This window comes from Equus asinus, chromosome 24, assembly GCF_041296235.1.
Source record: "Equus asinus isolate D_3611 breed Donkey chromosome 24, EquAss-T2T_v2, whole genome shotgun sequence".
NCBI lineage: Eukaryota > Metazoa > Chordata > Mammalia > Perissodactyla > Equidae > Equus > Equus asinus.
Window position 1 is genome coordinate 21,070,135 of NC_091813.1, and position 27,527 is coordinate 21,097,661.

The 27,527-nt window shown below is 33.8% G+C and overlaps 1 long non-coding RNA gene across 1 annotated transcript; it reads right to left on the reverse strand.

Moving 5' to 3' along the window:
• Positions 1 to 13,169: 13,169 nt before the first annotated feature.
• On the reverse strand, positions 13,170 to 23,993 carry LOC139041850 (uncharacterized). The gene is made up of 3 exons (XR_011497866.1): positions 23,858 to 23,993; positions 13,346 to 13,485; positions 13,170 to 13,253 (listed from the first exon to the last, which is right to left on the reverse strand). It is a non-coding gene; the product is annotated as an uncharacterized lncRNA (long non-coding RNA).
• Positions 23,994 to 27,527: the final 3,534 nt, after the last annotated feature.

A 27,527-nucleotide genomic window follows, 5' to 3' on the forward strand; every position in this document is an offset into this window, starting at 1 on the left:
AAGCAGGGGGGCTTATTGGGCAGATTGTCTCATTAGTGTTTAATCTGGAAACTCCAGACTGACTGGTTTAAAATTCCACTCCTGGAAGAGGTTGGGAATGTAATTAGGTTAGGTATTACGTCTCGGTGGGGCTTAGCATAAGTGAGTCCATTTTGAGCCTGTTGTTCCTTTTTAATATTCTAAAGTTTTATTTTGTTTAAATAGAAAAAACAATGAACAAATATGACAAAATATCAGCAGTAGATATTCCAAGTGGTGGGAATATGTTTATATTTCATGCACATTCTTCCTCTTGTTTTTAAATTTCTTTCATAAAAGTTATATGAAAAAAAAGAAAAACAGATACATGAAATTGAAAATACGTGCTCCATAAAGTTTTGGAATATAAATAATCTTAAGAGATCTCATTTCAAACACTGAGATGAGACTTCCTTCAATTTAACAGTTTCACAACTTTACACTTATTCAGGTCATTATTTCTTAAATAAGCTAGCAGAAAGGATCATTTTTAGGTAACTAAGATGACCAAAAATAATAGGCACCAATGACTCCAAGAATGTGCACTATTCTGAAGTGGGGCAGAATTTGTCACCCCCAAATATACCTCTTTGGCGTAAGGACTATTTTGGGCTGATTATTTTTAAGAAAGAGCAGACACAGGAGAAACTCTGAAAAGTGAGTAGAAGTTACCCTTTTGTAAGAGATATTTACAAGTGAAATCTCCAGTTGAAAGGGGTCTCCCTGCCTAGACCAGGGAAAGGAGAATGACTAAATCTCTAGAAATTCTTATCAAAAGAGAAGGCAGAGACTTAAATCTGTATAACTACTATACCCTCATTTTTTGCTTTTGTTTTCTTTTTTCTTTTCTTTTCTTTTTTTTTTTTTTTTTTACGTTGCTTTCCCTGAAAACCTCCCATAATTGGCTCCCTATCCCCAACATCTTCTTTTGTTTTTAGCTGGAGATAGTATTTAAGGTGATGGCTTGGGCCATTTAGGGAGTTACTCAGTTGTCCTGGGTATCTCGTGTGTTTTCAGGAGGTATCTATGTTATTAAACTTCTGTTTGTTTTTCTCTCATTAATTTATCTTTTGTTACAGGGAGGTCTCAGATAAAAACCTAGAATGGTAGAAGGAAAATTATTTTTCCCTCCCCACAATTTTTTGGGAAAATAAGACACGTTTTCTTTGAAGGGTTAACATGGAAATTTTGTCTTTATTATTCCAATATTATCATCAAATGGGAATGGCTTATTTGTTTTGTGGTAAGGGTGAATTATTTGTGATACTGCAGAATACCATTTAAATTAATTTAATATAGGCTATATTGTAAGAAACTGACATCATTCGAGGTTTTACTAGCATTTGTCCCCAATTAAAAATATGTAACTGCTGTTTTTAAATGCTGAAAAGGGTTGAGAATGAATTTGTGTTCTTAAATTGCACAGCCTTATTTGTTTTTGAGTGTTTATATCAATCCTTAATTGTTCCTAGAAGTTCACATAATGGATGAAGACTGAATAATAAACACACATTTGAGACTTTTCCTGTCTAAACACACAAGAAGCACTCATGACTTTGAACAGTATTCTTGGATTTATGTTTCTTTAACATTTTTAAGTGTTTGCTTGCTTTTTATTTCTTATAGATTAGGGTCAGATGACCGCTGTCTACACATAATTTAAGTAACCAAAGCACAAAAATAATTAGCTTTATTCCCAGCAAAATATAATCATTGTGGAGCCCTGTCTTGAGAAAACTTTGACGACTGAAATCTACATGACCATGACCTGCATATTCTGAGCAGTGAAATTCTGATAAGAATGGAGAGAATAAGTTTTTATACTATCTTGTTTTCAAGACTACATGTGAATTTAGTATATTTTATTTACCTGAAAAATTAACTAAAAGATATTAGGAAGATATACGGTATACCGTTGGAGACTATTTGAAATATTATCTCACAAAAATGAGGACATATTTTTTTAACCTTTTCCCTATATTCCCAATATGGTCTACTAATAAAATAACGTCTATGTGTTAGAAGTACTACTACTAAATAATTGCTAAATTGCATGTTTTAAAAAATCTTGAAGGAAGAGATTGCTTTCCTATGTGATTTATTTATTTCTCTTGAGGAATCCCATGCTATTAAGAAGCATTTTTATAAATGCAAACATAATTAGCATCTCAAATATGTGTGCTACAATTAACTCATAATCCTGGCTGTAAACACTTATGAATTCACTAAAAACAAGTGGAAAACTAACTTTATACAGTAAACCTCTAAGTGCTGTGGTAAAACTTTATTAATTCTGAGCTATAATTTTGTCATTGTTGTTGCTGATTTTTGATCTATTGCTTTCATAATTTAAATAGAGCATCCCAAAGCGTGCAAGACTGGATGACAATTTGCTAGGGAACATTTTAATATATTTTCTTCAGAAGAATTCTTATATCCTTTATTAGGCTGACCAATGATAGAAAAAATTAGAACTAAATCCTTAGAGCTAGACATAAGTATGGACAGGAAAGAAATAGGAAAGGAATCACTCTGTGCCTTTCTGGGAGAAAATACTTGCTATACCTGATGTTGCTGGAACCCGATCTCCCTTGAAGTGCACATTTCAGATATGTTGTGGAGCAAATGTGAATAAATGAAACACCCTTTCAACCTTCATTAAGTGTGTTCCTCTCAGCTCTCATCCTGAACAGCCTTCGTCCTAAATCAGTCCTTGATCATGGATGTGTACCTGAATGACTTAGGAAATTTTGCAAAAATTGACTAGCTCTCAGTCAGTCTTGGAGTTTCTATTGTGGACACCTAGCTTGTATTTGTATTTAGAAAATAACTTTTGTTTCTACTCCCCTTTATTCATTTGTGATGCTTGTGGGGAAAAAATTCCCAATGTTCTTACCAAGTTGAAAGCAGAAGACCCAGTGTTTTGTTTCAACTTTGGGCAAAGTGAAAAAAAAAAAAGTGATCTCAGTAAATCCTCGCTCATCATTCTCAAATAATGTTTATGTAATGACCACAAGAGTGAACTATCACATCAGAAAATTATTGTGACATCAAATTAATCCATCTACATAAACAACTTTCTGAGTTGTAGTCTGTATTCTGCACCATTTCAGAAGGCATTGAGAACAAGGAGAAAGGAACAAACACATTTTAAAGGAAATAATTTAACGGGTCTTGATAACTTTCAGTCTGATGAGAATAGTTTCAGGGTCTGTTTTCACATTTTGGCAATGGTCATGTTAAATAAAAGAATGTTTAAACCAACTCTGCTGTTACGAAGTATTTATAAAACCATCACTTGAGCTTTAATTTATATTATTTACTATGAAGATAAACAGGTGAAAACATTTTTATTTTCGCTAACAGATTCAATAAAATTGCACTATGTAGGGGGAAAAGCATTATATTTTATGGTCATCAGTAAATGCAATCAAAATACATTTCAAGTAGGCTTACTTTTAAAATGTTTTACTTGCTTTTTCAAGCTTTAGGCAATTGGCCCCCCTCTCTCCTTCTGACATTTGAAGAACTTGTTTTGAGAATACCATTTTATGGGAAAATAATACTTTGAAAGGTATTGAATGAAGTCCAGAGCTTTCAACTACTGCAAAAGATAGGCTGTATCTGCCCACTTGGCTATGTTCTTTTCCCGTGTTCACCACTCCATGCCTTTCCTCTGGTCCTGCAGGGGTTGAATGATGTCCTAGCCAGAATTACAGCTCAAACAAAGCACATTCTCTGAAAGAACAGCTGCACTCAACTAACTTATAAACTTCAGTGATTTGTAATTGTACATTTATAACAATAGAATTAATTAGATAAGAAATAATTAAAAGAATAAAAGCAAAAGATCTGGCCTCGTGGCTGAGTGGTTAAGTTTGGCATACTCGACTTCAGCGGCTCAGGTTCACAGGTTCAGATCCTGGGCATGGCCCTCTACCACTCATCAGCCGTGCTGTGCTGGTGACACACATATAAAAAGAGGAAGAAGATTGGCACAGATGTTAGCTCAAGGCTAATCTTCTTCAACAACAACAAAAAAGAACAAAAGCAAACATGCCAGTGTAATTTTGAGGGAATATTCCAAACTCTGAGTATGTGAAAAATAGATCAAACCTTTTTCATGAGATGAGGACAAAACATTTAGAATTATAATTTTTTCAGATTATTATCCAAATTGGTTGTAGTAGGTTGTTGTTGTTTGCAAACTTCTCTCCACCTATGCAATAGAAATCATTTATTTACATATTTTTCAGTGATGTTCAAAGAATGAGAGGAAATATACATGAATTATACCATATTTGAAAGAATACAAAATAGTATAAAATTAAGCACCATTTGGGCACTGCCATACAGTGAGGTGTTTGTCTAAGTGAATGTTATAATAAATGAACCTTCTTCCTTTTTCTATTTTGATTGAAACACTTAAAAACTGCATTGCATTCTCTCCACAATAAATGGATTCTCGAACACTTCGCACATCTTTAAGTATCAATGTCATCGTTAAAAACATGTTCTTATTGTTTGTACTGCAATAGAAAGAAGTCCGAAAGGGCCATTAAGCATCTAGGACATTTACCACTACATTTTACCACTATAATTTTTCTGTATTTTCTCTCACATTTATGCAATTAATAATCTTTTCTCACTGTACATGGTACCTGGTTTTAAAATCCTCTCATTCATTAGCACCTTTGTAAAATGATGCTTCAAATCTTCTGTTTGCTAGAAAATGTCACAGCTAATTTTCATAGACTTGTGGCCACATAAAAGGGAATATAAGTTCATTAAAAACAAAAGAGCTTTCTATGAACAAAGTAGATGAGATTTAGAGCTTGAGACACATGCTGTTTTTCTTGACCTTGTGATGTCTCATTTTCTAGTTTATGTTTCTCAACAGTATTTACTATAGCTGAAAATGTTCTATATATGAAATTTAATTTTATTCTACAATCACTGTGGTCACATTCTTTTTAGCAAATCATAATCTTAGGCCCTATGAATGATGGAAATGTGACAAAAGCAATTACATAAAGGGTTTATCGTAAGGAGAGAGAAAAGCTTTCTTTACAATGGAACATTTATTGAACTATTATAATGTGTAACACCCTCTTTCAGGAGTTCACAATCTATAGAAAGAAATACTCTTAACTACAATAGAGAAATATTATAATAGACATATAAAATGCTCTTAGTAGGAGGAACAGAGATAAGAAGGAAGATAAGCAAGTAGGAGTTTAAGATATCCAATAATTTTAAGTTGAAAATGAAAAGTGAGAATATTCTTAGTCATAGGGATTAATTCTGAAATTCATAGAAATAGTGCAATTAGAGTACAATTGAGTGATCTCTCCTTTTAGTTGTGTATACCCCATCAATAAAGACTAAAACTTGGCTACCTTTCTGTTACAAACTCTGGAATATTTTAAAGTATTTATTTTTTCTTAGGGAAATGAACTCACTCATATTCATTATATTTTTTCCATTAATGATATCCTCTATGATAAATTTCTTATTCTGTTATGTTTTGGCTTTTTCTTAATTTGTTTGGTTGAGCAAGTTTCTTTTTACTAGGCACATCCTTACTAATTTGGAAGTTCCTTCATGTACCTCCATTTGTCTACTTTAAAGAAATATCAAATATATTTTTCCCTGCTGTTATATTAAATTTAAAGGACACTTCTCCATATTAAGTTGGTTTTCTTACTTTTTCTCTTCATCTTTCAGATGAAATATTTATATGGTTTTAATTCCCCTTATGAGGTTTAATTAAAAGAATTTGAGAACTTTTGGTGTAAGCTACTGTTTCTTCCCTTACTTGTGTGTGTGTGTGTGTGTACGTGATCTAAAGCTCACACATAAGCAGATTAACACATTTTACCAACCCTCAGGTGTACTATCATTATTATATTCATATAGATACATATATTTGTTGCTCACCATTACTTATTTTGATCTTTGTCTCTCTTTATTTTGGAATGTGTTCTGTTTTACTTTAATTAGTTTCCTAAGGAATTTCCTCACATAAGGTACAGAGACAGCATATATTCTGAATCCTTGTATGTTGAAAAATCTGTCCTTAGTACTTATATATGACTACTCTAGGTGTAGAATACTTGAATTGCATTTTTTTCATTGAAGTCTGTAAGTTTTGCTCATCTAGATTCTAGCGTTCAGATGATAAATTAAAACACTAGTTCAATTTTCTTAAATAAAATATTTTCTCTGTCTGGAAGTGATATGTATCATTTACAAGTAGGCTTAGCTTCAAGGAGCATAATACTGAAAAATTGTAACTTAAAACAATAGAAGTTTATTTTCTCTCTTGTAAAAGAAATTGAGAGATGAAGAGTCCAATGATCTTTCTTTCTAGATGTGTATCTCATCTAGATATACAAGACTCATGTAATCTATCATGGATCCACATCATTTCAGAGACTGGAGGCCTTTCATGCATCTCTCCAGTATCCCTTAGGAAATACACCGTGTCCTCATGGTCCAATGTAGCTTCTGGAGCTCCAGTTTTCAGATTCTTATTCCAAGAAACAAACTGAAAAAGGAGAAGAAAATAGCCCCTCTTTTTCTTTTATAAAATCAACTTTGTTAAGGTACAAATTTCATAAAATTTTAAGTTTTCAGGTCAATGAATTTTGACATATGTATTGTATAAACACCAGTACAATCAAGAGTTTGAACTTTTCCATCATTCCAAAGAATTTCTCATGCCTCAGCCAGTTAACCACTTCATCCCAGTTCAAGGAAAATACTGACTTGATTTTTATTAGTATAAATACTAGTACATACTCTAGAATTTCATACAAATAGAATCATACAGTACGTATTATTTTGTATTTGATTTATTTCTTATGTAATGGTTTTAAGATTTATCAATTTTTCTCATGTATCAGTAGTTTGTTCCTTTTTATTGCTGAATAGCACTTTATTTCTAAGTTGTTCCACTCAAAGTTCCCAGTAATTGTTCTTAGCCTGGTCTTGTGGTGTATCACCCTATGAATGTGAAGTTTAATATTCAACCAGTGACTGAAGGAAACCTCCATGCAGATTTCTGGAGTTTTTTTCCATATGTCTTATTCCTATCCAGAACTATGCCCCACAAATTCCAGATGTTCAACAGTCTCTATTTTATCAACTCAGCAAGAGTCTCTGTTTGAATTTTCCCTTTCTGCACCAATATCTAGTGCTTAGTTATTTAGTTCAGTTTTTTAGTTGTCTCTATTGGGAGAACAATTCTGTTATCAGTATTCCATATTGACTAGAAACAAAGAGAGAGCCCCTTGCCACCTAAGTAGATGTTCTGGAAGTACCATTTAACACATTGGCTTAAATCTCATTGGCCAGAACTTGACTGATGGCTATGCTTAACTTACAAAGGAGACTTGGACATATTGTAATATAAGTAGGTGACAATATACTCAGCCACAATATAGAATTCTTTTGCTGAAGAAGTAGGAGATGGTGGAAACTGGGAGGCGACTAGAAGTCACAATTACAGGAAGCCTATATAATTTTCTCTTCATTTTAGATTAAATATACAGGAATATTGCCAGGGAAAAAAATATAAACCTTTTGGGAAAATAGAGACACAAATCACATAAGAGGAAATAAAAATTGTGATACACAAATAAAGAAAGCTCAACCATCCAATAATCAAAGAAATGAACATTAAAACTGCAATCATAAAAAGACAAACATTGAAGTCTGGCAATAAAATGTCAGAAACGATATGAAACATGTAAACTCTTATAAATTGCTAGTTGAAGTTAAAATTAGTACCACGACTTTGAAATGCAATTTAGAAATATCTAGTATAGATGAAGATATGATTTATATATATTACAAGCTATTCCATTTCTAAGAATTTGTCCTGAGGAAATTCTTTCACTGGAACACAGGAGATCTATATGAGGATGTTAATAGCAGCATACTTTGTAATACCAAAAAAATTCAAACTAAGAACATAAAAAATATATAAATACATTGTGGTATACAATTGCATTTCATACAATGAGATACTTCATAGCAGTGAAAATGAACTAAGAGCTTACATACAACGTAGATTTATCTGCCAATTCATATTAGTATGTATGAAACCTCTCAACATGGAGATAAAGCTCTTGGTGTCTCTTGGCTAGTGTTGGATTGAGAAATGGTAGAAACTGGGTGATTAGCTTAAGAAGTTGTCTCGAGGCTACTCTACTCTCAGGTGTATGATGTGTAGGTTGTTCTCAGCCAGGTATTTTAATTCCCCTCCAATGCTTCCATCTCTACTAAGAGCTTTGGTTCCATAAAGTCACAGGAGTAGCACCCCATCAATGCTCCGAATAGATTTTCACATGGATCAACTCATTCCCTTTCTCCCACCCAACAATGATATAATGGCTCCATCTATAAGCTTTACTTCAGATTCCACAGGCAGTACAAGACTTTTTTTTAAGTATCTTGGGCTTGTCTAGGTTCTGTCTACCAAGGTCTTGATTAAAGACACCCTACTTTAAAGGTCTCAGCTATATGCAATATAGCTATATGTATCTTTTCTACATATATGTATATATCCCTTATATATATAAAGATATAGCACATATATGCTATATCCTTCAGGCTGTAACACAATTGGATGAGCAGCATGTAGTGCTGGTAAGGGACAGGGTAACAGGCTTTTGTTGAGGCTGACATCTTCCCACATTTAGCAAATTTATAAGTCTTCCTCTGCTTTCTAATCTACAGACTATACAAAAATAAATCTTTAAAGTCTCCCAAGACATCTGGGATAGCATTTAGATTCTCACCAAGTATTAGCAGGAATTGTTATTTTGAAAGTACTGATGGTATTAGAGATCCAGGCCCTCCTAACTGTCTGTTATACTGATGACATGTCTTCACTTTATTGTTGTGTATTCTCAGCCATGATCAATGCCAAGTGACATTGAAGTCCCTCTTTGCCCAAGAAGTTTTACAGTTAGTCTTCAATGATCATCTAATGATTGCACCTTTCTCAATTTTATCCACCCTGCTTAATCACTGGAAAGATTTACTTTTAGTGTCAATAATAAAGATCTACTTTCACCAAAGGTACTTTAGTTCACCCAAATCACTACATTCTTTGCATGCCCAATATAGAGTTTCTTAAACAAAACAAAAACAAAATCTCTAAAAGTACGAATAATCTTCCAAAACGATTCCAAAAATATACAGCAAGATTTTATGCTACCTACATATTGAAAATTACCAACAGAGAGAACACCTGAAAACAAATCTGTTTTGTCCATTACTTAATAGTATTGGAGTTGTTATAAAAAAATAAGCCAAAACATTTTTTGAAGAGGAACATCCATTGGCATTAGCTAACCTGAATCTACCCTTGAAATTTCAAATCAAGCAAGTGAAAATAATAATCCAGATGAACTGGCATTAAAAATTAGGCAGTATGTCTGTTTTTAACATTGACAGCTCCCAATGTTTCCAATTTCCTGAATAATTTACATCACTAATGTGTTAAAAAGGTAAAAAAAAGCCACAAAAAACAATGCCGTATATGTGGAAAAAATAGATTTATGAAGAAATGATATTATGTGCACTCTACCTGGAGCAATACTTGAGTCCAATCAACCTGGAATATTCCATCCTTTGCACATCTTCTATTTCTGTTTCTTTGTAGAGATCTCTGAATATTTTTTTAGATTTTCACATTTTTGATATTCAATTAATATAAAAAAGCAAAATATATATATCTTTATAATTCAGATAGTCTTGAAAATTCATCTGGATAGAGCCAGAATTAATCAAAGAACCAGAAGTAACAAATCACCAAATGATTTCTTTATACTTTGGTTCCAAAAAATAAGAACTTTGTATTCTTTGAGAGACATTAGGGGGCTTATTATATTGTCATTGTGCTTCCAAGCATTCAAATCACAAAGGAGAGCATCTCCTTCAGAGCAGGGATGATATGCAACCAGAACACACTTGGTCAACTATGTTGGCTTTTTACAGCAGTAACTGTTCTGATTAGCTGTGGCATCCTGGGGACTAGTTGAGGAATGCAGGGTGACTGTTTAGTGCTTTTGCCTCATCACTTATTAAATATTTGTACATAATTCCTGCTGACAAAGCTGCCAAATAGCACACAATTACAAAAAAGCTCTATGAAGACACTTATTACATAAGCAAGACAAAAACAATAAGGACAAAATGTTGACACCTCTGAAATTTTATCATTGAATTGTAAGAATTTGCTAGAAATATGTGGTAGTAGTTAAAGATTAAAGAGAGAGGTTTTGAAACGTGTGAATTATTTTAAGGAAAAAGGAAATTACAAGCCACTTGCATTACTTTTATGATAGGGTTAAAAAAGTCTCATATGAATACACACAATGCTAGAATGCACCCAAGCTTTTGCAGAGCAACCTACACTGTTAATGGTTTCTGCGGACTCAAAGAACATAATAAACTACTTTGACCCTGAGGAATTACACTTTCAAATGTACTACATAAATAGAACATTCATGTGCTTAGAATGCATTTTGTTTAATTTCAAAGCTAGCTCACTCAGTACATCATTTAGAAATTTATTCTGATTTTGCAGTTCTAAATATCTGATCGCTTATTCCACACAATGGATGGTTGGTAGGACATTCATAAGGTCAACAGAATTTAAAACAATGATTTAGTATCGCTAAGCCAAGTCCAAAGCTAAACAGGAATAAATGAGAGCCCTCCAACTTGACTTCTTTCTGTATTACTACAATATTACATGTCATAATATAATTATGTGGCATGTTAGTGTGGGGTGAAATACCAACTGGTACTGATAAATTTTTGCAAATATTGAAGATTAAAGAAGCATCATTATAACCAAACTGATAAGAAATTTTGAGGGGCAGTGGTGTTGTTATACAACTTAAACTTTCACCATATATTCTTTTATTTTTAGATCAATCCATCAGTGTCTATGAGTACTAAGTAAAACCAGACAAAATTTGTTACTTTCAATGCCGAATGGACTTTAGAGTAACATGTGGTAAATATGTGCCCACGAAATGCTTCTTGATTCCAGTACTCTAGTGACTTAACGGCCTCCAGGCGTCTGGTCTTCCATTCACTGTTCATTAGATGGCTCATTCTTGGTAAGAACGTTCTGCATAAATACAGAGCTGCTGATGATGAGTGGCAAGATTAAACAAGGATTGCCTCCAGGTTCCAATGGGAATCATAAATACTTGCTGGAACTACCCACAGTGTTGGATTTTCCAGAAGCAGAAGTAGAATGTTTCAGCAAATTCATGATTTCACCAGCTAATCAATCCAACAAAATATGAGAGATGGGATGATGCGATAGTGACAATCATGCTTAAAATAAAGCCATATTTTTCCATTAGATTTTACCTGTATGAGCCCTTCTTTCAGATGAAAATGTGTCATTTTTAAAGCGAGAAAATTTAGACTGAGCTATCTTCTTGGCAAGCTAGGAAATGCATCCTCGTTGCCAACCCAAAATACAAAATGTCAAAAATTCAGAATTTCTCCAAGTGATGTATTTCCCAAATTCTCAAACATCACCACACACTTCAAGATCCATGGTAGCATTCCAAGCATGGTCACGGTAGGATATTAACTGGAAGAGAAAAGGGAGGGATTCCTTTCCTCAGAGAAGGAATCACACAAACAAAAGCTCAAAGATAGCAAAGTGGAAAGTACATTTTGAAAATAGACATGATTCATGTGCCCAAAGGGTAGGTAGGGTTCATGTGGTTGGGAATAAAAATGAGAAAGCAGTTTTTGTGCTGATAGTCAAAGCTCACATGTAAGGCTAGAGAATTTTGAGTTTATTTTGTGGGGGATGTGAATCACGGAAGATTTTTTAATAGAGTGAGGAAACAATTCTGAACAAAGTGGGGCTTGCTAGAAAGATCACGGCTCCAATGTACATGAAAGATCAAAGGAAAAATCTTATAGTTTAGTCTTGTCAAAGTTTGGGTAAAGATTTGAAGTAGTGAATAAAGATGCAGCAAGAATATTATCTCCAAACAGGAGACTATGGGCCATCTTGACTCAATTTTTTACATTTAGAATCACTAGGTAAAAGGGGGGCTCCGGAAAAGAGTGATGAAATGAAAAGGCTATATCATTACTAGAAAAAAATTTTGGTTTCCAGCTTAGTACCAATGCAAGGTTAACCTAATATTGAACACAACTGTGTCTTCTCAGACTTGTGATTCTAACAGCAGACCTAATAGATGAGTTCCTATGGCAACTTGACATATAAAACCAATGATTGACAGAGACACTTCTAAATATGTTCTCTTCCTTTTCTCATACAGGAAAGTGTCATTTCTGGTAGGGATAAAAGAAAGAAAAAAATATCAAACATCTTTGACTTTTGAAAGTTGGGAATAAATGGTTCACATTAAAAAAAACAAAACAAATAAACTTTACTTTCATGCCATTCTGCTTCCAAATACATTTCTTATTCAAAAAAACTTTAAAAATTTTTCTAGAGAAGAATAGAAATATTAATGATGTCTAACAGGTATGAGCTTAAGCTTTAGGAGTAGATAATATCCCTGTGACCTCTGATTTACTGATCAACTGAGAAAAACTCAAAAAGGAAAATATCATGTTGTCTGTGAGATTCAAATATGGTGATGTTGGTTTTATTTCAAATAAACCAAGCACTCAAGAGAAGTAAAGTCTTGGTAGTCAATGATCCTCTCAGAAGGCAATGAGTCCTAAGACTTGGAATCAATATCCCTATATTCATCAGCAAAAGTTTCTTTCTTAGTCAAAAGACAATTAATGTCCTATCTTTCAAACAATGTGTTGAGAAGATCAAATATATTATTTAATATGAAAGTGCGATTTCAACTGCTATGTTCTTTGAGTGTAAGTTAATAATATTCAGTAAGAATATTTTAAAAGGAAATAAAATTATTACTAACACTAATAATGGACGTAAAAAAGATATGGACATAAAAGGCATTGTGTATTGAGTGCCTATCTTATGCCAATATGACCTATGAAAATATACATTATCGTTTATGATTCTCAAAGTAGTATTATCTGTTTGCTCCTATCATCCCCACCTATTTTACAAATAAAGACCAAGAGGTTCACAGAGTGCAAATAACAAGAGCTTACGCAGTAGGAGGGCTTGGCTTCAATCCCCAGTCATTGCTTCCTTCAGCTGGGTGTAGCAGTGGTCTCTTCTGATATGTGGCCTGCAAAGAAGGAATAAGGCTATTGTTTTTGTTTTTAATGTAAAAGAATTATGAGGAAAACAATTATGTACACTTTTAGGACAGTAGCTTACCAAGTACATGACTGCTTCAAATATGGGAAAGAGCTTCCAGCATTAGTTTTAGGGTACCCATGTTCCAGCCAGGTTGTAGTGATGGGTTTCCTTGAAAAGATGGAACTTATCAGGATTGTGGTGCTCTCCTGATCTAGGTTCTATATGCAATCATACAAATAAGGAATTGGAAAAACAACATTTAGTTACAAATGTGTTAACAGTAAATTTAGTATAAGTGAATCATGTATCACACTAGTCAAAACCCAGATTACTCTTCACCTCAAAAATCCAGCTCTCACTGCTTAACTGTGCACACTTCTCATCGTGTCACTCAGGAATCTTCACAATTTGAATTAAATTGTCTTTATAGTCTCATTATTTTCTACATATCAGCAGTCATCCTAAGTTAACACCACCACTCCCCCAATTTCGGAACAGGTAATAACTTTTCATTCTATTTTCTTTCCTTTTGCTAATCACTCAGCCAGAAAGCATATTTTTCTCCAGCTCTGCTTTAAAACATTTCCCATTTTTCAAGGGCTTACTCAAAAGCTAGCTCTCTTTTGCTCTGTGAAAGACAATGTCAAGAGAACGGGAAGACCGGCCACAGACTGAAAGAAAATGTTTGCAAAAGACACATCTGATAAAGGACTGTTATTCAACGTATTAAAAAAAGATCTTAAAACTCAACAATAGGAAAACAGCTCAACTAAAAAATGGGCCATAGACTTTAACAGACACCTCACCAATGAAGACATACAGATGGAAGCAACCATATGAAAATATGCTCCATATTATATATCATAAAAGAAATAGAATTAAAATAAAAATGAGATACCACTACACAACAATTAGAATGGTCAAAATTGAGAACACTGACAACACGAAATGCTGGCGAGGATATGGAACAACAGGATATCTCATTCAAAGCTGGTGGGAATGCAAAATGGTATAGCCATTTTGGAACAGTTTGGCACTTTCTTACAAAATTAAGCATACTCTTATCTTATGATCCAGCAACTGTGCTCCTTGGTATTTAGTAAAAAGAGTTGAAAACTTACGTCCACACAAAAAACCTGCATGTGGATGTTTATAGCAGCTTTATTCATAATTGTCAAAACTTGGAAGCAACCAAGATGTCCTTCAGCAGGTGAATGGATAAACTGTGGAACACCAGACAATGGAAAACTATTCAGTGCTGGGAAAAAAATGAGCTGTTGAGCCATGATAAGACCTGGAGGAACCTCAAATGCATATGACTAAGTGAAAGAAGCCAATCTGAAAAGATTGCATACTGTGTGATTCCAACTTATAACGTTCTGGGAAAGGCAAAACTAGGGAGATGGTAAAAGGCTCAGTGGTTGTCAGGGGTGGGGAGATGGGAGGGACGAATAGGTGGAGCACAAAGGATTTTTAGGCCTGTGAAAATACTCTTGATGCTATAATGACAGATATATGTCATTATACATTTCTCCAAACTCATAGAATACACAACACTAAGAATAATCATAGTGTAAACTGTGGCCTTTGGATACTTATGATGTATCAATGTAGGTTCATCAATTGTAATAAATGTACCACTCTAGCGGGGGGATGTTGATGGTGAGGGAGAGTATACAAATGGGGGGGGGCAGGCAGTTTATGGGAAATCTCTGTACTTTCCTCTCAGTTCTGCTGTGAACCTAAAACTGCTCTAAAAAACAAAGTCTTGAAGAAAAAAAATAAAAGCTAGCTTTCTCCTATCTGATTAATGCATGTTATTTGTGCCTCTCTAGCTTTTTTTCTTTTTTCTGCTTTATCTCCCCAAACGCCCTCGTACACAATTGTACATCTTAGTGCATGTCCTTCTAGTTGTGGGATGTGGGATGCCGCCTCAACGTGGCCTGACGAGCGGTGCCATGTCCTGGGCCGCTGCAGCGGAGCGCGCGAACTTAACCACTCGGCCACGGAGCCGGCCCCTCTCTATCTTTTGTATCATTCTGAGTTTTAAAAATAATTGGTAATTTGCAAACTGTGTTTCTCTTCCCATAATGCCTAGAATGGTAACACGCCACTGCTCAGCCTGCAATAGTGTTTGTTGTATATAACCAAATGTTTTCCAAAGCAAAATGATGACCTCGTTCTTGTCGAGTTAGGTCACGCCTACAGTTGGGGTAACACATTTTGATGCAAACTTTGACATGAGGATCTTTTCCAGGAGCAGGTACATGGAGGATTCAGGGACTCAAAAAAGCACCATTTGAAACATGTTGAAAGAAATTGAAAATTGTTAGGCTGGAAGAAAATATAGAGACAGAATGATTTGGTTTGTTCCATTTTTTGAAGAGTGCTGTGAAATAGACAATGAATCACAATGACAGGGAGGCGAAGATAAAGAAGGATATTCTAAAATAGACGATGTCCAAGAATGGAAGGCTTATGCAGTATAGAGCTTTATAGTCACAGGTGGTTTTAGCACATGTTGAAATATTGCAGAGGGAATATTTAGCAGACATTTTTTGGAAAGTGGGTAAAGGGTGAACAACATAGATCTTTTAAACATGTTTTAGAAAGACATTGCATTACAGCCTACAATGCAAACTTTCAAAGTCATTCTTTCCTTAAATGTGCAAGCTTGTCCTTCACAGTTTTAAATGTTATCAACACCAATATCTGACCCTTTAGAATCTTGACTTCAGACGCTCCATCTTTATAGACTTGAAGTTCACTTTAAAACCTTTCTATGATTTATTGAATATATTATAAAGTGCCATTTTTATCAGTTTGTAGTTAATAATATCTACTTATTTACTCATGATCGTATGTTTAAACAAAGTATCCACTGATTTCAGACTGAACATCTGGAATCTTTAGAGAGACAGCAAGAGAGACAAAGTAGAAAAAACCCTTCTTCTCTCCTCTTCGCGACAATGAATAAAGTGGGAAATATTCCAGGCTAGAAAATTTCATGAGTTAAACAACAAATGTCCATAGTTTTTTTTTGCTATTAGTATTGCTTTTTAAGCTTTTACAGGCTACGAAAATGGCTGACAATTGAAGGTAAATTCAGTTAGTTTAAATCAAGAAATTAAAATTAAATCAAGAAAAAAATATTAAGTTTGTGATTGCTTATTTAATTTCTGCATATATTTATTTTAATTATTATGGTGAAGCTCTTATAATCCTTACCCAAACTTTTTAAAAAAGAGTTACTATCCAACAAAGTGCTACTATATGTGATCTCTAAGTGTTTCATCTCCAGATGTGTTTAAAGAGATTTAATAAGAGATTTATTAAAGGTTTGTAAAATTGAGTTTGACAAACATCTTCTTTGGATCAGTATTTTGTTTTGTTTTTGGTACTTAGCATGGGTAATTTTAATTTAAACTATAAAAAATGTCAATCACTGATGTTTTCTTGGGCCTAAATACCATCTCAGTACAAATAGAGGAAAACATACACAGAAAGTTCTTAAAAGCTGTACCTGTACTTATGATTAACTTCCATTATATGAAAGTGAAAATATTTATAAATATACCTAAATTATTATATCATGCACCTTTAAAATTTTCCTGATTGAAATTCCTTTTGGCAATATATTTAAAATATTTAACATCAAGTGTTATAAAATATTTAATACCATTGGGTAGACAGCTTTGATCTAGACTCTAAATATATTGATTTAATTTATACACTTGATTTATAAACTACACTATTATAAATTAAATGACTAAATCATTTATATAATATGAAGGTTAATTTTTTTAAAAATGGCTCACAATACATCTTATGGAGAATTTTAGGTGAATAACATAACTTTTTAAGACCCAATCCCCATTTGCTTTGTAAAAAAATGTAATTTAAACTAAATGATGTTAAAAATGCCTTTTGAGAATTTTGAAACTAATATTTACTAAGCCTTCACATTATACCAAACCTTTTACTATGAAATTTGACACACTTGAGTCCCTTGATAATTAATATTTAAGGAAAATTCAATTACACTAAAAAATAACTCGACTGTAACTGTGCACACAGAAGAGAGGACCAGACCACTCACACTACTTTTGACCCCTTTGTGGAAGTTCTTGCCATGATAGCTTCCCGGCATAGTTTCTGCATCCTTGGAGAAATCTAAGATGGTAGAAGAGATATGAGGGGAAGAAATGAACCTAGTCACAGGAATAGGGGTGAAGGTTTTCAAATAGTAAGGATAGTAGATGACTTTTTCTAGTAGTTTTTCCTCTACAAATTCCCTCTAATGATTTACATCAGAAGAACTGAGAAACTTTTCCAATTTCCTTTCTTCCTTTCTCCCCCTCACCATACCTATTCTTATTTTTATTATTTTGCCTTATTTACAATTCAAAGAAGACAGAATACTTTGGATAAGAATCAAGGTTAAACTCTGATGCTGGCTATGATCTAAATCTCAAAATGAAAACCACATCTTGAGTGCCGTATTAGTCATCTGAAGTTAGAAAATTTTGGACAAGTGATCATCACAGTTATAACAACATGAAATCTGTGTGTGTGCATACACAACCTGATAAATCTGAAACAGAAGCATCTGACAGTAGCTTGTAATTACTTACAAGACAGACAAAAGAAATGCTTTACCAAGGAGGTTTATAATATAAAGAAAAATAATCTTTGTTTAAGACATCACTGTCTATTCAAATCAGTAGTCGTTAGCAGTCATTTTAAGCCTAAAGCAACAAGTAGTATATAAAACTAACGCCCTCTTCCCCCCTCACACCCCAAAAAACCACAGGGCGTTGAGGTATTTATGTTATTTCTGGAGTGCCACACGAAGTTATGTGCATTCAAGATCAGGTTGTAATAGAACTCATGTACCAAGAACCTTAAGGGACTAGAAGTAACTGCTCCATTTAGAAGGGGGAATGCCGTTTTAGGTTTTCGATTTTTACTGCATGAGATCCAGGGTTGTATCAACCTGTTACAATTTTAAGCCATTATTGAAACCTTCATAGCATGAGATAATTCCTTTTGCATCTTTGAAAGCCTTGATATAAAGTGGCTCATGTCCAAGGATTTCCCACAATGACATAGTTCACATAATATGTGGCCCAAAAAATATGTTCCATTGTTATTGAGCACATATTGAGTAGCTAAAATGGCCAATTTTTGGTATATATTCGATATGAGGACAGCTGAGTAGGACTATCAAACTTGATGAAAAGACATAAAATAAACCTAATCTGGTGGTAGTTTGCTGCGGATCCTAACAGCTTCTCTCTGTAATGAAAAAGAACTGTATTATTATTAGACAAAGAATTTTACCAAATTTCATAATAACAATTTACAAAATTTCTTGAAAAGCTTTCAAGTAGTAACTAGTTGAAACTCTACCTGAAAGCCCTGAATTCACATTTTCCATCCTACTGTGGGTGCTTTGAGAGGACAATTCATAATTGGGAAAGACCTCCACTCTAAAGGCTGTGCTCTTAAATAGGAGAGGCCACAAAACAGTTTGATAAATACAGTTTTATCTGATTTGAGTCACACCTTCTATCAGTCAGGGTTCTAATCAGAAATAGATGATGCACTCAAAGTGAGATAATTTGAAGAGTACTCACAGAGGATTTATTTACAAATATGTGAAGTTTGTAAAACAGAAGGAGTACAGTAACCCAGTGCAATTGCATCTAAGGTCTTACCACTCCCAGGTCAAAGAGGCAGGAGTTCTTCTGTCTCTGAAGAAGGTAATTACATAAACTCAACAGTGGCCTTCAGTGGAAGGATCCATTCAGGGCAATCCAAGTGCTCAGATGGAAAGCCAAAAGCAAAAATGCCCTGACCTCCTTGTCCTCCCTCCCTTCAATCTCCTGCTGGCCTTCCTGCCCAACAGAAGCCAGGGGATATGGTCAACCTTTTAATTTGATCCACAAAGGTGGATCTTCTAGGACAGAGACTAAGATGGCGGAAAGTAAAGAGAGGGTCTGGAGGGGTACACACAACAAAGAGAGTATTAAAAAAATACAAACCACCTTTTTCTTTCAGAATACAAAATGAAACATATTGCCTATAGAAAACTTGGAAAATAAGTAAAAAGCATTATAGTGTAGACTCTTTTACCAGTTATTACTCTTTCTGTTGAAAGTGGGAAAACAGTGGCAAAAATATTAACCGCATCAAAAACCAAAAAACAAACCAAAAAACCTCTTCAAGTACACTTTAAAAATATAGGAATTAGGGCAGACTTTGGGGTTGGTTTGATTTTGTGACTCAAATGATGACACCAAAGACCTGGTTTTTCTTTGTCTCTCTACCTGCCTTAGTGTCAATGTTAACCTAAAACTGACATTTCATGGTGACAAAATGGTTGAGCACTTCCAGGCTTCATATCTGCATACCACAGCAATGTAGAAGAAGAACACAAAGAGAAAGCTGGACCCTGCCATTTTTTTTTCATTCAGAGTTTCCAGAAAATTTCAACCCGTATCTATTTGGCCTGAATTGAATCACCTGAACCAATTTCTGTGGTCAGAGGAGAACCATAAGCAGATTAGTTTAGGATGAGGTTATCGAAAGCAGTAACTCTGATAGAGAAATGAGATTACCATCCCTCAGGGCATGGTGACCACATTTAGGAAGAGGCAGAATTAATGTTGTGAAGATAATCTCAGTATCTCATATTGCTCCTTTACTCTCTACAACCCCTTTAACAGGTAAGGAAACAAGCTTAAACAGGTCAAGAACATTTCCCAACAGCATTTAGCTACTAAATAACAGGGCTGGAATTACATTTTCAACTTTCTAATTTAAAACCCTCTATTTTCTAGGCATTATAAATTTCTATAGAAAGTAATTCTGTGATCTATAAAATGTCCCATAGTCTTCTGGGTAAGAGCTTTTAAAATATAAAGCACAGGATCAAAAGCATAGATAGAATTCATAATTCAAGTAAGCTCACTTTAAGAAAGTGGTTTTAAAAAATATAAGAATTAATTAATCGATTTTACAATACATTGAGTACTAATGTTCACTAACACATTTTTGGAAACAAAATTTGGAACCACCAGAGTAACTTGGAACAAGAACTACTGCTACTCAACAACTGCAACGTGTATAAATATTTAACTAGTCTAAATACAAAATTAGGAATATCCATCAGTTTAAAAATAATCAGATCACAAAAATTACAGAGAGGAAAGAACGAAGTAGTTATTTAGCAATTATTGTTTCTATGGATGAAATGCTAAGTATTTAATACATACTTAAATATGTGTGTATATTTTTGATCTCCTGAAATCTATAAATTACCCAATATGTCATTATGATAATTTTTTTATGTTTTTGTCATGCCTTTGAATTTCATTCATGGTAAATAGTAGTTTTATATTTAATAAAATTTATAAAATACTTAATTCTAAAAGATGTCTAAATGTGTCTTTTTCTATTTATATTCTGATACTATTAGACCAAATTATGAATCTAAGTGCTCTTACTTAGTCTCCCCTAAGTCTTCTGAACTAGATAAGTATCAAATCCTAAGCAAAAGAAACCTAACTTCTATTCCCCAGGGAGACTGTTTCTTCTGCCAAAAGCAAAGAGATCAAAGAAAAGATGGAAGTGAAAGGTCAGGTCTAATAGGCTCAGAAAGACAGTTTCTCTCACACTGAGGCAAATTTTATCCTTCTTTGTCATGCACCACATACTGCTAAATAAAGTTGGAGAAACATCACACAGATGAAACATTTGATTCAATATCATGCTCCTGGAGAGTTAATAAGGGTTTACAACCCACTTCTAAGCCCCAGACGTTGAACACAATATTGGGCTCATTGCCAAAATATAGAGTGAATGAACTATTGGGAAGAGAGAGGGCACAATTTATTGATAGATCTCATTACAGGTGCCAGACCGTTTCTTTGTTTTTTAGTCTATTTTTGTGTAAAATTGTCAAAAATTTTATACTATAGCAGAAAGTAATTCCTGCCCTTTCCTCAATTCAAAAAAAATACTTGGTACTTATATTTGGAAGTTGTGGTAGTATGGGATAAAATATAGTGAAAAAACATGTTGTGATGTTCCCCAAAATGCTGGTTATTATGGCCAAATTGTAGTGAAAAAGCACTTTTTTTGAATCAATATGTCATTTCTAGGGGGTTTCCTTATAACTATCGTGGAAATATTTTAGCTATGTGTTGACATACTGACATTAAATTTGGTATTATATGTAGCTTGACACAAGCAAGGAATCCACCAAACCATACTACTCTTAGAGAATATAATTTAAACTTCAGATTAATCATGTATTCATATTTACTAAACATGAAATAGATCCTACCTCTTTGATAATTCCTTTCTGAGTAGGCAGAACATAGCACACATGTTAGGTTATATGAATCTACACAGGCTGGCTTTATCCCCTCATGGGATGAAAGTCTTATTCGGCTGTTGGGATGGGATGGTCCACAGCTCCTTCCCCAGATCTGCTCTTTATTTAGACCAACAGTGCAGAATCTGTGGAGAATCAATGCCCTCAGTGAGGTAGGGATGGTGGAAAGTATTGGCAGAGTCAATATCAGGGCTAAGTTTCTCTTAAAGCCTTTGATTCGGTTGGCAATGTGTCCCCTGTGAACTTGACCTTTGCAGCGCCTTCAGAGCATGCCGAAGTTGACTTTCCTCAAAAGGCCACATTCCTGCCAGGGAACAGACCAGTCCCCAAAGCTTTGCTGTACAGACAGCAATGGGGAAAACACAAGGGTATTAATTAAGAATATAAATATGGTCTGTCTCTGAGGGTTTTAATAATAGGTGGAAGTAGCTCTCTGGGATTGGAAACTGCCAGATACATTTTGTCTTCAGATTCACCTTAAGGCTCCCAGTGCCTTCTCAGAAACTTATTGTCATTTATTTCTTTCAGCTTATCTTTTGGCAACATACTGTGGGGATTTTTTTGTTTTTTATTTTTTAAAGATTTTATTTTTCCTTTTTCTCCCCAAAGCCCCCCAGGACATAGTTGTGTATTTTTATTTATGGGTCCTTCCAGTTGTGGCATGTGGGATGCTGCCTCAGCATGGCTTGATGAGCGGTGCCATGTCCACACCCAGGATCCCAACCGGCGAAACCCTGGGCCGCCCAAGCAGAGCTCGCGAACTTAACCACTCGGCCACAGGGCCGGCCCCCAACATACTGTTTTTATTAAGGCAAGGAATCAAAATCCCATGACTTAAACCTTGAAGCATAATTAGTTTGTTAAGCCTTTTGTATTTATTTGCATGACTAACCCAAAGTAGGAAAGGAATAAGTAAATTAATATTTGTTGAACAACTGTTTTCCCATGTTGACAAAATGTTAGGTATTTAAATCATAGAGGAAGTTCTTGAGGAGAAGGTCAAAAAATTTAATTATAACTCATCTCATATTTATCCCTAGGAGATAGAATAGGAAAATAATTGACAGAGGAAAATATAGGATATAATGAAAATTATGCAAAATAATATATTGTTTCTTTATATTAAAATATTTAATAATGATTTAAATAATAATTGTCTTACCAGGCACATAGTAAGTTACAATTTATGGGGCTCCTTCATTTGCCACTGAACATGTCTGTTTTTTCAAAGCCCCTCAAAGATATACATATATATTTATTTATATTTGCTTTCAGAACAGATTAAAATACACAAGTTTACAGGTTTTTCATTGATTTTAATTTAGGTTGATTCCATCCTGAGGCTATAAAGGGAGGTATTACAGGCTCACTACTGAATTGTCCCTTAATGATTTTCAGGATGGATTACTGTTAGGAATGCTCATTACAGACAAGTAAATCCATTTCAGGCTTATGGATATGTGTTAAAGTGTATCTCAGAGGGTCAATTATCTGAGTAAGTTTCTTTCCCAAAGCTAAATGTCTAAACTACTTTTTGCTTCAAACCTTAGGATTCGTTTTACACTTTTACTTGTAAATTAGGTTTATACCAATTGATTATAATTATTATTTACCAAATTAGTTTAATTAGGAAACAACTATAAAAGGATAATCTAAACATAAGAAAATCAACCCCTCTTTTTTAACATGGTCATGTATATATTTAACAACTCTGCTTTGTTTAGCAAATTTAATATTGGTAAAATTGTAGCAAATGTAAATAAATCTGAGAGATACTACTCTGCTCGGTAAATTGTTTTGCTTGAAAGTAAGAACATGATATGGAAAAGTTTGTCTTCAATGATTTTGTTTTTAAGATCTTGAAACAGAAGTCAAGTCATGAGCTGTTTATATAACACTTTGGACAGTTTTTTCAATATATACAGAAAGATTTTCAGAGTGTAAATATATGTAAGTACCATGCTCATTCATTATTTTTGTCTTATATTGGTAACTCATTTTAATAAAGCTCACTGTTTCTCAGGAAATGTTACCATTTGATATGAATTCGAGTTCTTAGTACATTACTACATTTTTAAACACTGCAATACTATCAAGACTGCCTTAGTTTCTTTTCTCATTCCAGTCCCTAGGGTATCTTAACTTCTCACGTATCTTCAATTGTCAAATATATATGGATGACTCACAGTGTCCTATTTTCTGCGTAGCTCTCTCTCCCAAGTTCTAGGCTGTGGCTTCCTAGTGGAAATCTTCACATGGCCGTCTTCCAGATACATTAAACTTGACCATCCAAAATTAACCTTCCTAACTCCTCCTCCTCTGTGTTCTTCACTTCATTAAATGGCATCATATTTCACCCAGTTCTAAGACCAGGAATCTGAGGGCTATTTTTGACTTTTCCTTCTATCTCACCCCCTATATTTAATTGGTCATGGAGTTCTGTTGACTGTACCTCCTAGACTATGATTATTAAAATAGTCTCTTATCAAATCCCCTGCCACCCTTTTTGGCTTTCTCTGATTCACTCATTTAATGCTGCCAGCATGATCTTTCTGAAATCAAAATATGGCCATGACACTTTCCTGTTTCCAATTCCCTAGGCTGCCTAAGATTGCAAGTGTACTCACAGGATTTATGAGACCTTTCAGCACTTGACCAGTGGCTTCCTCTTTATACTGTTCTCTAGGCAATCCCCTCCCTCCTGCCAAGCTGTAGCCATAGGAATTCATTCAGCTCTCCAGCTGTGCCAGGCTCTGTCTCACTGCCATGTCTTCCAACAGGCGGTCCCCATGTATGCCCAGAATATTTTTCACTCTCTCTCTCCCTTCCTCCTATTCACTGGCCTAACTCTAAATCAAACATCTGTCTTAGTCTTTGTATGTCAATTCCTCTAAAAGACTTCCTATGGCTTCCCCTTAAGCCTCCCTTTCAGATTCAAGTAGGAGTCTCTTCAATGTGCTTCCATTGCACACTGCATTTTCTTCTCATAATTCTCATCATATTTTACTGAAATTTCTTCTTTAGTTGCTTGTAAAATTAATTGTTATTTTACTATACGCCTCTCTCACTAGATTGTAATCTCCATTCGAAATGTGGTGAATCTTTTCTTAATATTATATCTCCTTTGCCTAGGACAATGACCATTTACAGTAGCTCAGTGAATATTTATTGAATATATAAATGGTTGAATGTTGTTATGAATAGTGAATTTGAGTTGAATGTGATGGATAAACAGTTTTGCTAGAAACTGTATATCCTGATACTTGCTTTTCAATTCTAAACAAACTCAAATGAATTAAAATTGATTCAGAAATATTATATTTAATATGGCATTAATTTGATATTATGATTAGAAATAGATGTCTGGGACCTAGCTGAAAATTTATTACACAAATACTAAAAAATATCTTGTCAAATTGACCTAATAACATTATTTAATTTCATTTATAATTGAAAATTAGTTCAGAATAGTAACATATTCTTTTTCTATTTTAAATTTAGAGTGTATTGCTCTGTCTTGTGCTTATTCCAAACACGATCATTGTTTTATATCAACTTTTGCAAGAGTGGGACTGTCTTACCATTAAGGACACCATAAGCAAAGAAAGAAGTTAGCCAATTGGCTATTTTTCACAAAGCTCCAATTATTGAAAATTGTGATTTTCTTTTTGTTAAAAATATATTTTCTCCCTGATTAGCTTTCTCAGAGTATTTGATTTTATATGAGATGATTCAAACATACGTTATCTACATTATTGATTTTCCTTTCACAGAGAAGAGAAAAACCTTATTTTTGGAAGATGTCCAATTCATCCTTAGAAAGGGACTAATCTATGTTTGTAAAGTAAGTTCCAAGAATAAATGGAAGATTGAAAAATGGTCATTAGAATTGTCCACATGGAATTAGGTTTTGGGAGTGTTTTCCCATGGGTGTTAGAAAATGATAGACAAGTTATCATAACTTAAGTTTTTGCACATGTGTAAGGATATTTTCACTGAAGAGCTTTATCATCTTCACTAGGGACTAATGCATTAAGTATCAAGATCATCGTTGACTGGAACAGTAAACAACCAGTGCAAAAATTCACTGGTAGTATGGTGATGTTTAATTGCTGTCATGAAGTGAGCAAAAAAGAATATACAAAGAAAACTCTAGGATATTGTAATAACCTTGGTATTATAAAATCCCAAACCCTACCCCAACCCTCATATTATCTCTGTTACTTTTGTTTGTTTAAACTTTTTTTTCAGAATTCCTCCTTACTGACCATGGGCAACCCCCATCATAAATTTTCTAAACAACTAATTGCCTTATTTATGTCTGTTGTATATTTCACTTCTAATTTTGGAGGTGATATGGTCATTTACATTGAAAACCAAGGAAAATGAACAAACTATTAAAATAAATAAAATAATTGGTAAAGTTAGCAAAATACAATCAACATTTATAAAAGAGAGAAAGAATTTTCCTTTACACTAGCAATAATCAATTAGTAAGTAACAGAAAGTAAGATAACTATTGCAATAGTCAAAAATAAGTCTATTAAGTATTTAGTGCTTAGAAATTACCAAGAAATTAATATAATGGGAAGCATTTAAAAACTCTGTTAAAGAATATAATAAGGGCCATCCTCAGTATCCTAGTGGTTAAGTCCAACACACTCTGCTTTGGTGGCCCAGGTTCAGTTCCTGGACATGGACCTAGACCACTTGTTTGTCAGTGGCCATGCTATGGTGCTGACTCTCAAACAAAAAGAGGAAGATTGGCAACAGATGTTAGCTCAGGGCAAATCTTCCTCAGCAAAAAAAAAAAAAAAGAAGAAGAAGAAGAAGAAGAATATAATGAAAGATTTGAATAATGTGAATATACAAGGAGCTTTATCATGGTCTTGGATGGAAAGACATGAACTTCCTTCTGTGGAAAATATGAAATAAAAAAGAAAACACATATTTTATATATATTAAGATATGCTACCCTAAAGCCATAGTTATTAAAAGTGTGATATTGGAATGAAAACACTCTAACAGACAACTAGAACAGAATATGGAGTCTATAGATAGTATATAACAGAAGTAACACCAGAAATTTATATTAAAAAGTAGCTTATTTAGTTGATCATGTTGAGAAAGTTGATTGCCAAATGGGAAAAATTTATGAAGAATTTCTATATCACACATGCATATATTAAAATAAAAACGCCAAGTGATTTAATATACAACTGTGAAAGGTTTAAAATAATAAATCTAATAGAAGAAAATACAGGAGAATATCATCATGATTCTTAAAGAACCCGAAAGAACAATCTGCAAGAACAAAAAAAAAGTGAATTGTCAAATTAGCAAGGGATGTTTACATCATTAACAATTGCAAAAGATTAACCACTAAAACATAGAAAAAACTTCTGCTAACTTGTTAAAAATAAAAAACATCAAATTAATATAAGTATTCGCAAAGAATATGGACATCATTTCACAAAAGAGGAGACGTAAATGGCAAATATGTACATTGGAAAGATAACCAACTCAACTAGCAATCACAAGAATACAAATTAATTCAATGAAATACTACTTTATGTCTTTCATGTCGACAAAAGTTAGAAAGTCAGACAGCATTAAGAGCTGGTAAAGATATGGGAATATATAAATATGAAGTATATAATATTTATATAATATATATGAAATATGAAATATATAATATGTGTATGACATGAAATATATATGTAAAATACATGTATGATCTAGTAATACTATTGTGGGTGAATAGCCTCGTGAATTTTTCATGCTGGCATCCAAAAAGACATGAATGAGATTATGCTAAGCTGTGTAGTTTCTGAAGGCAGGGGATTAGACATAGCG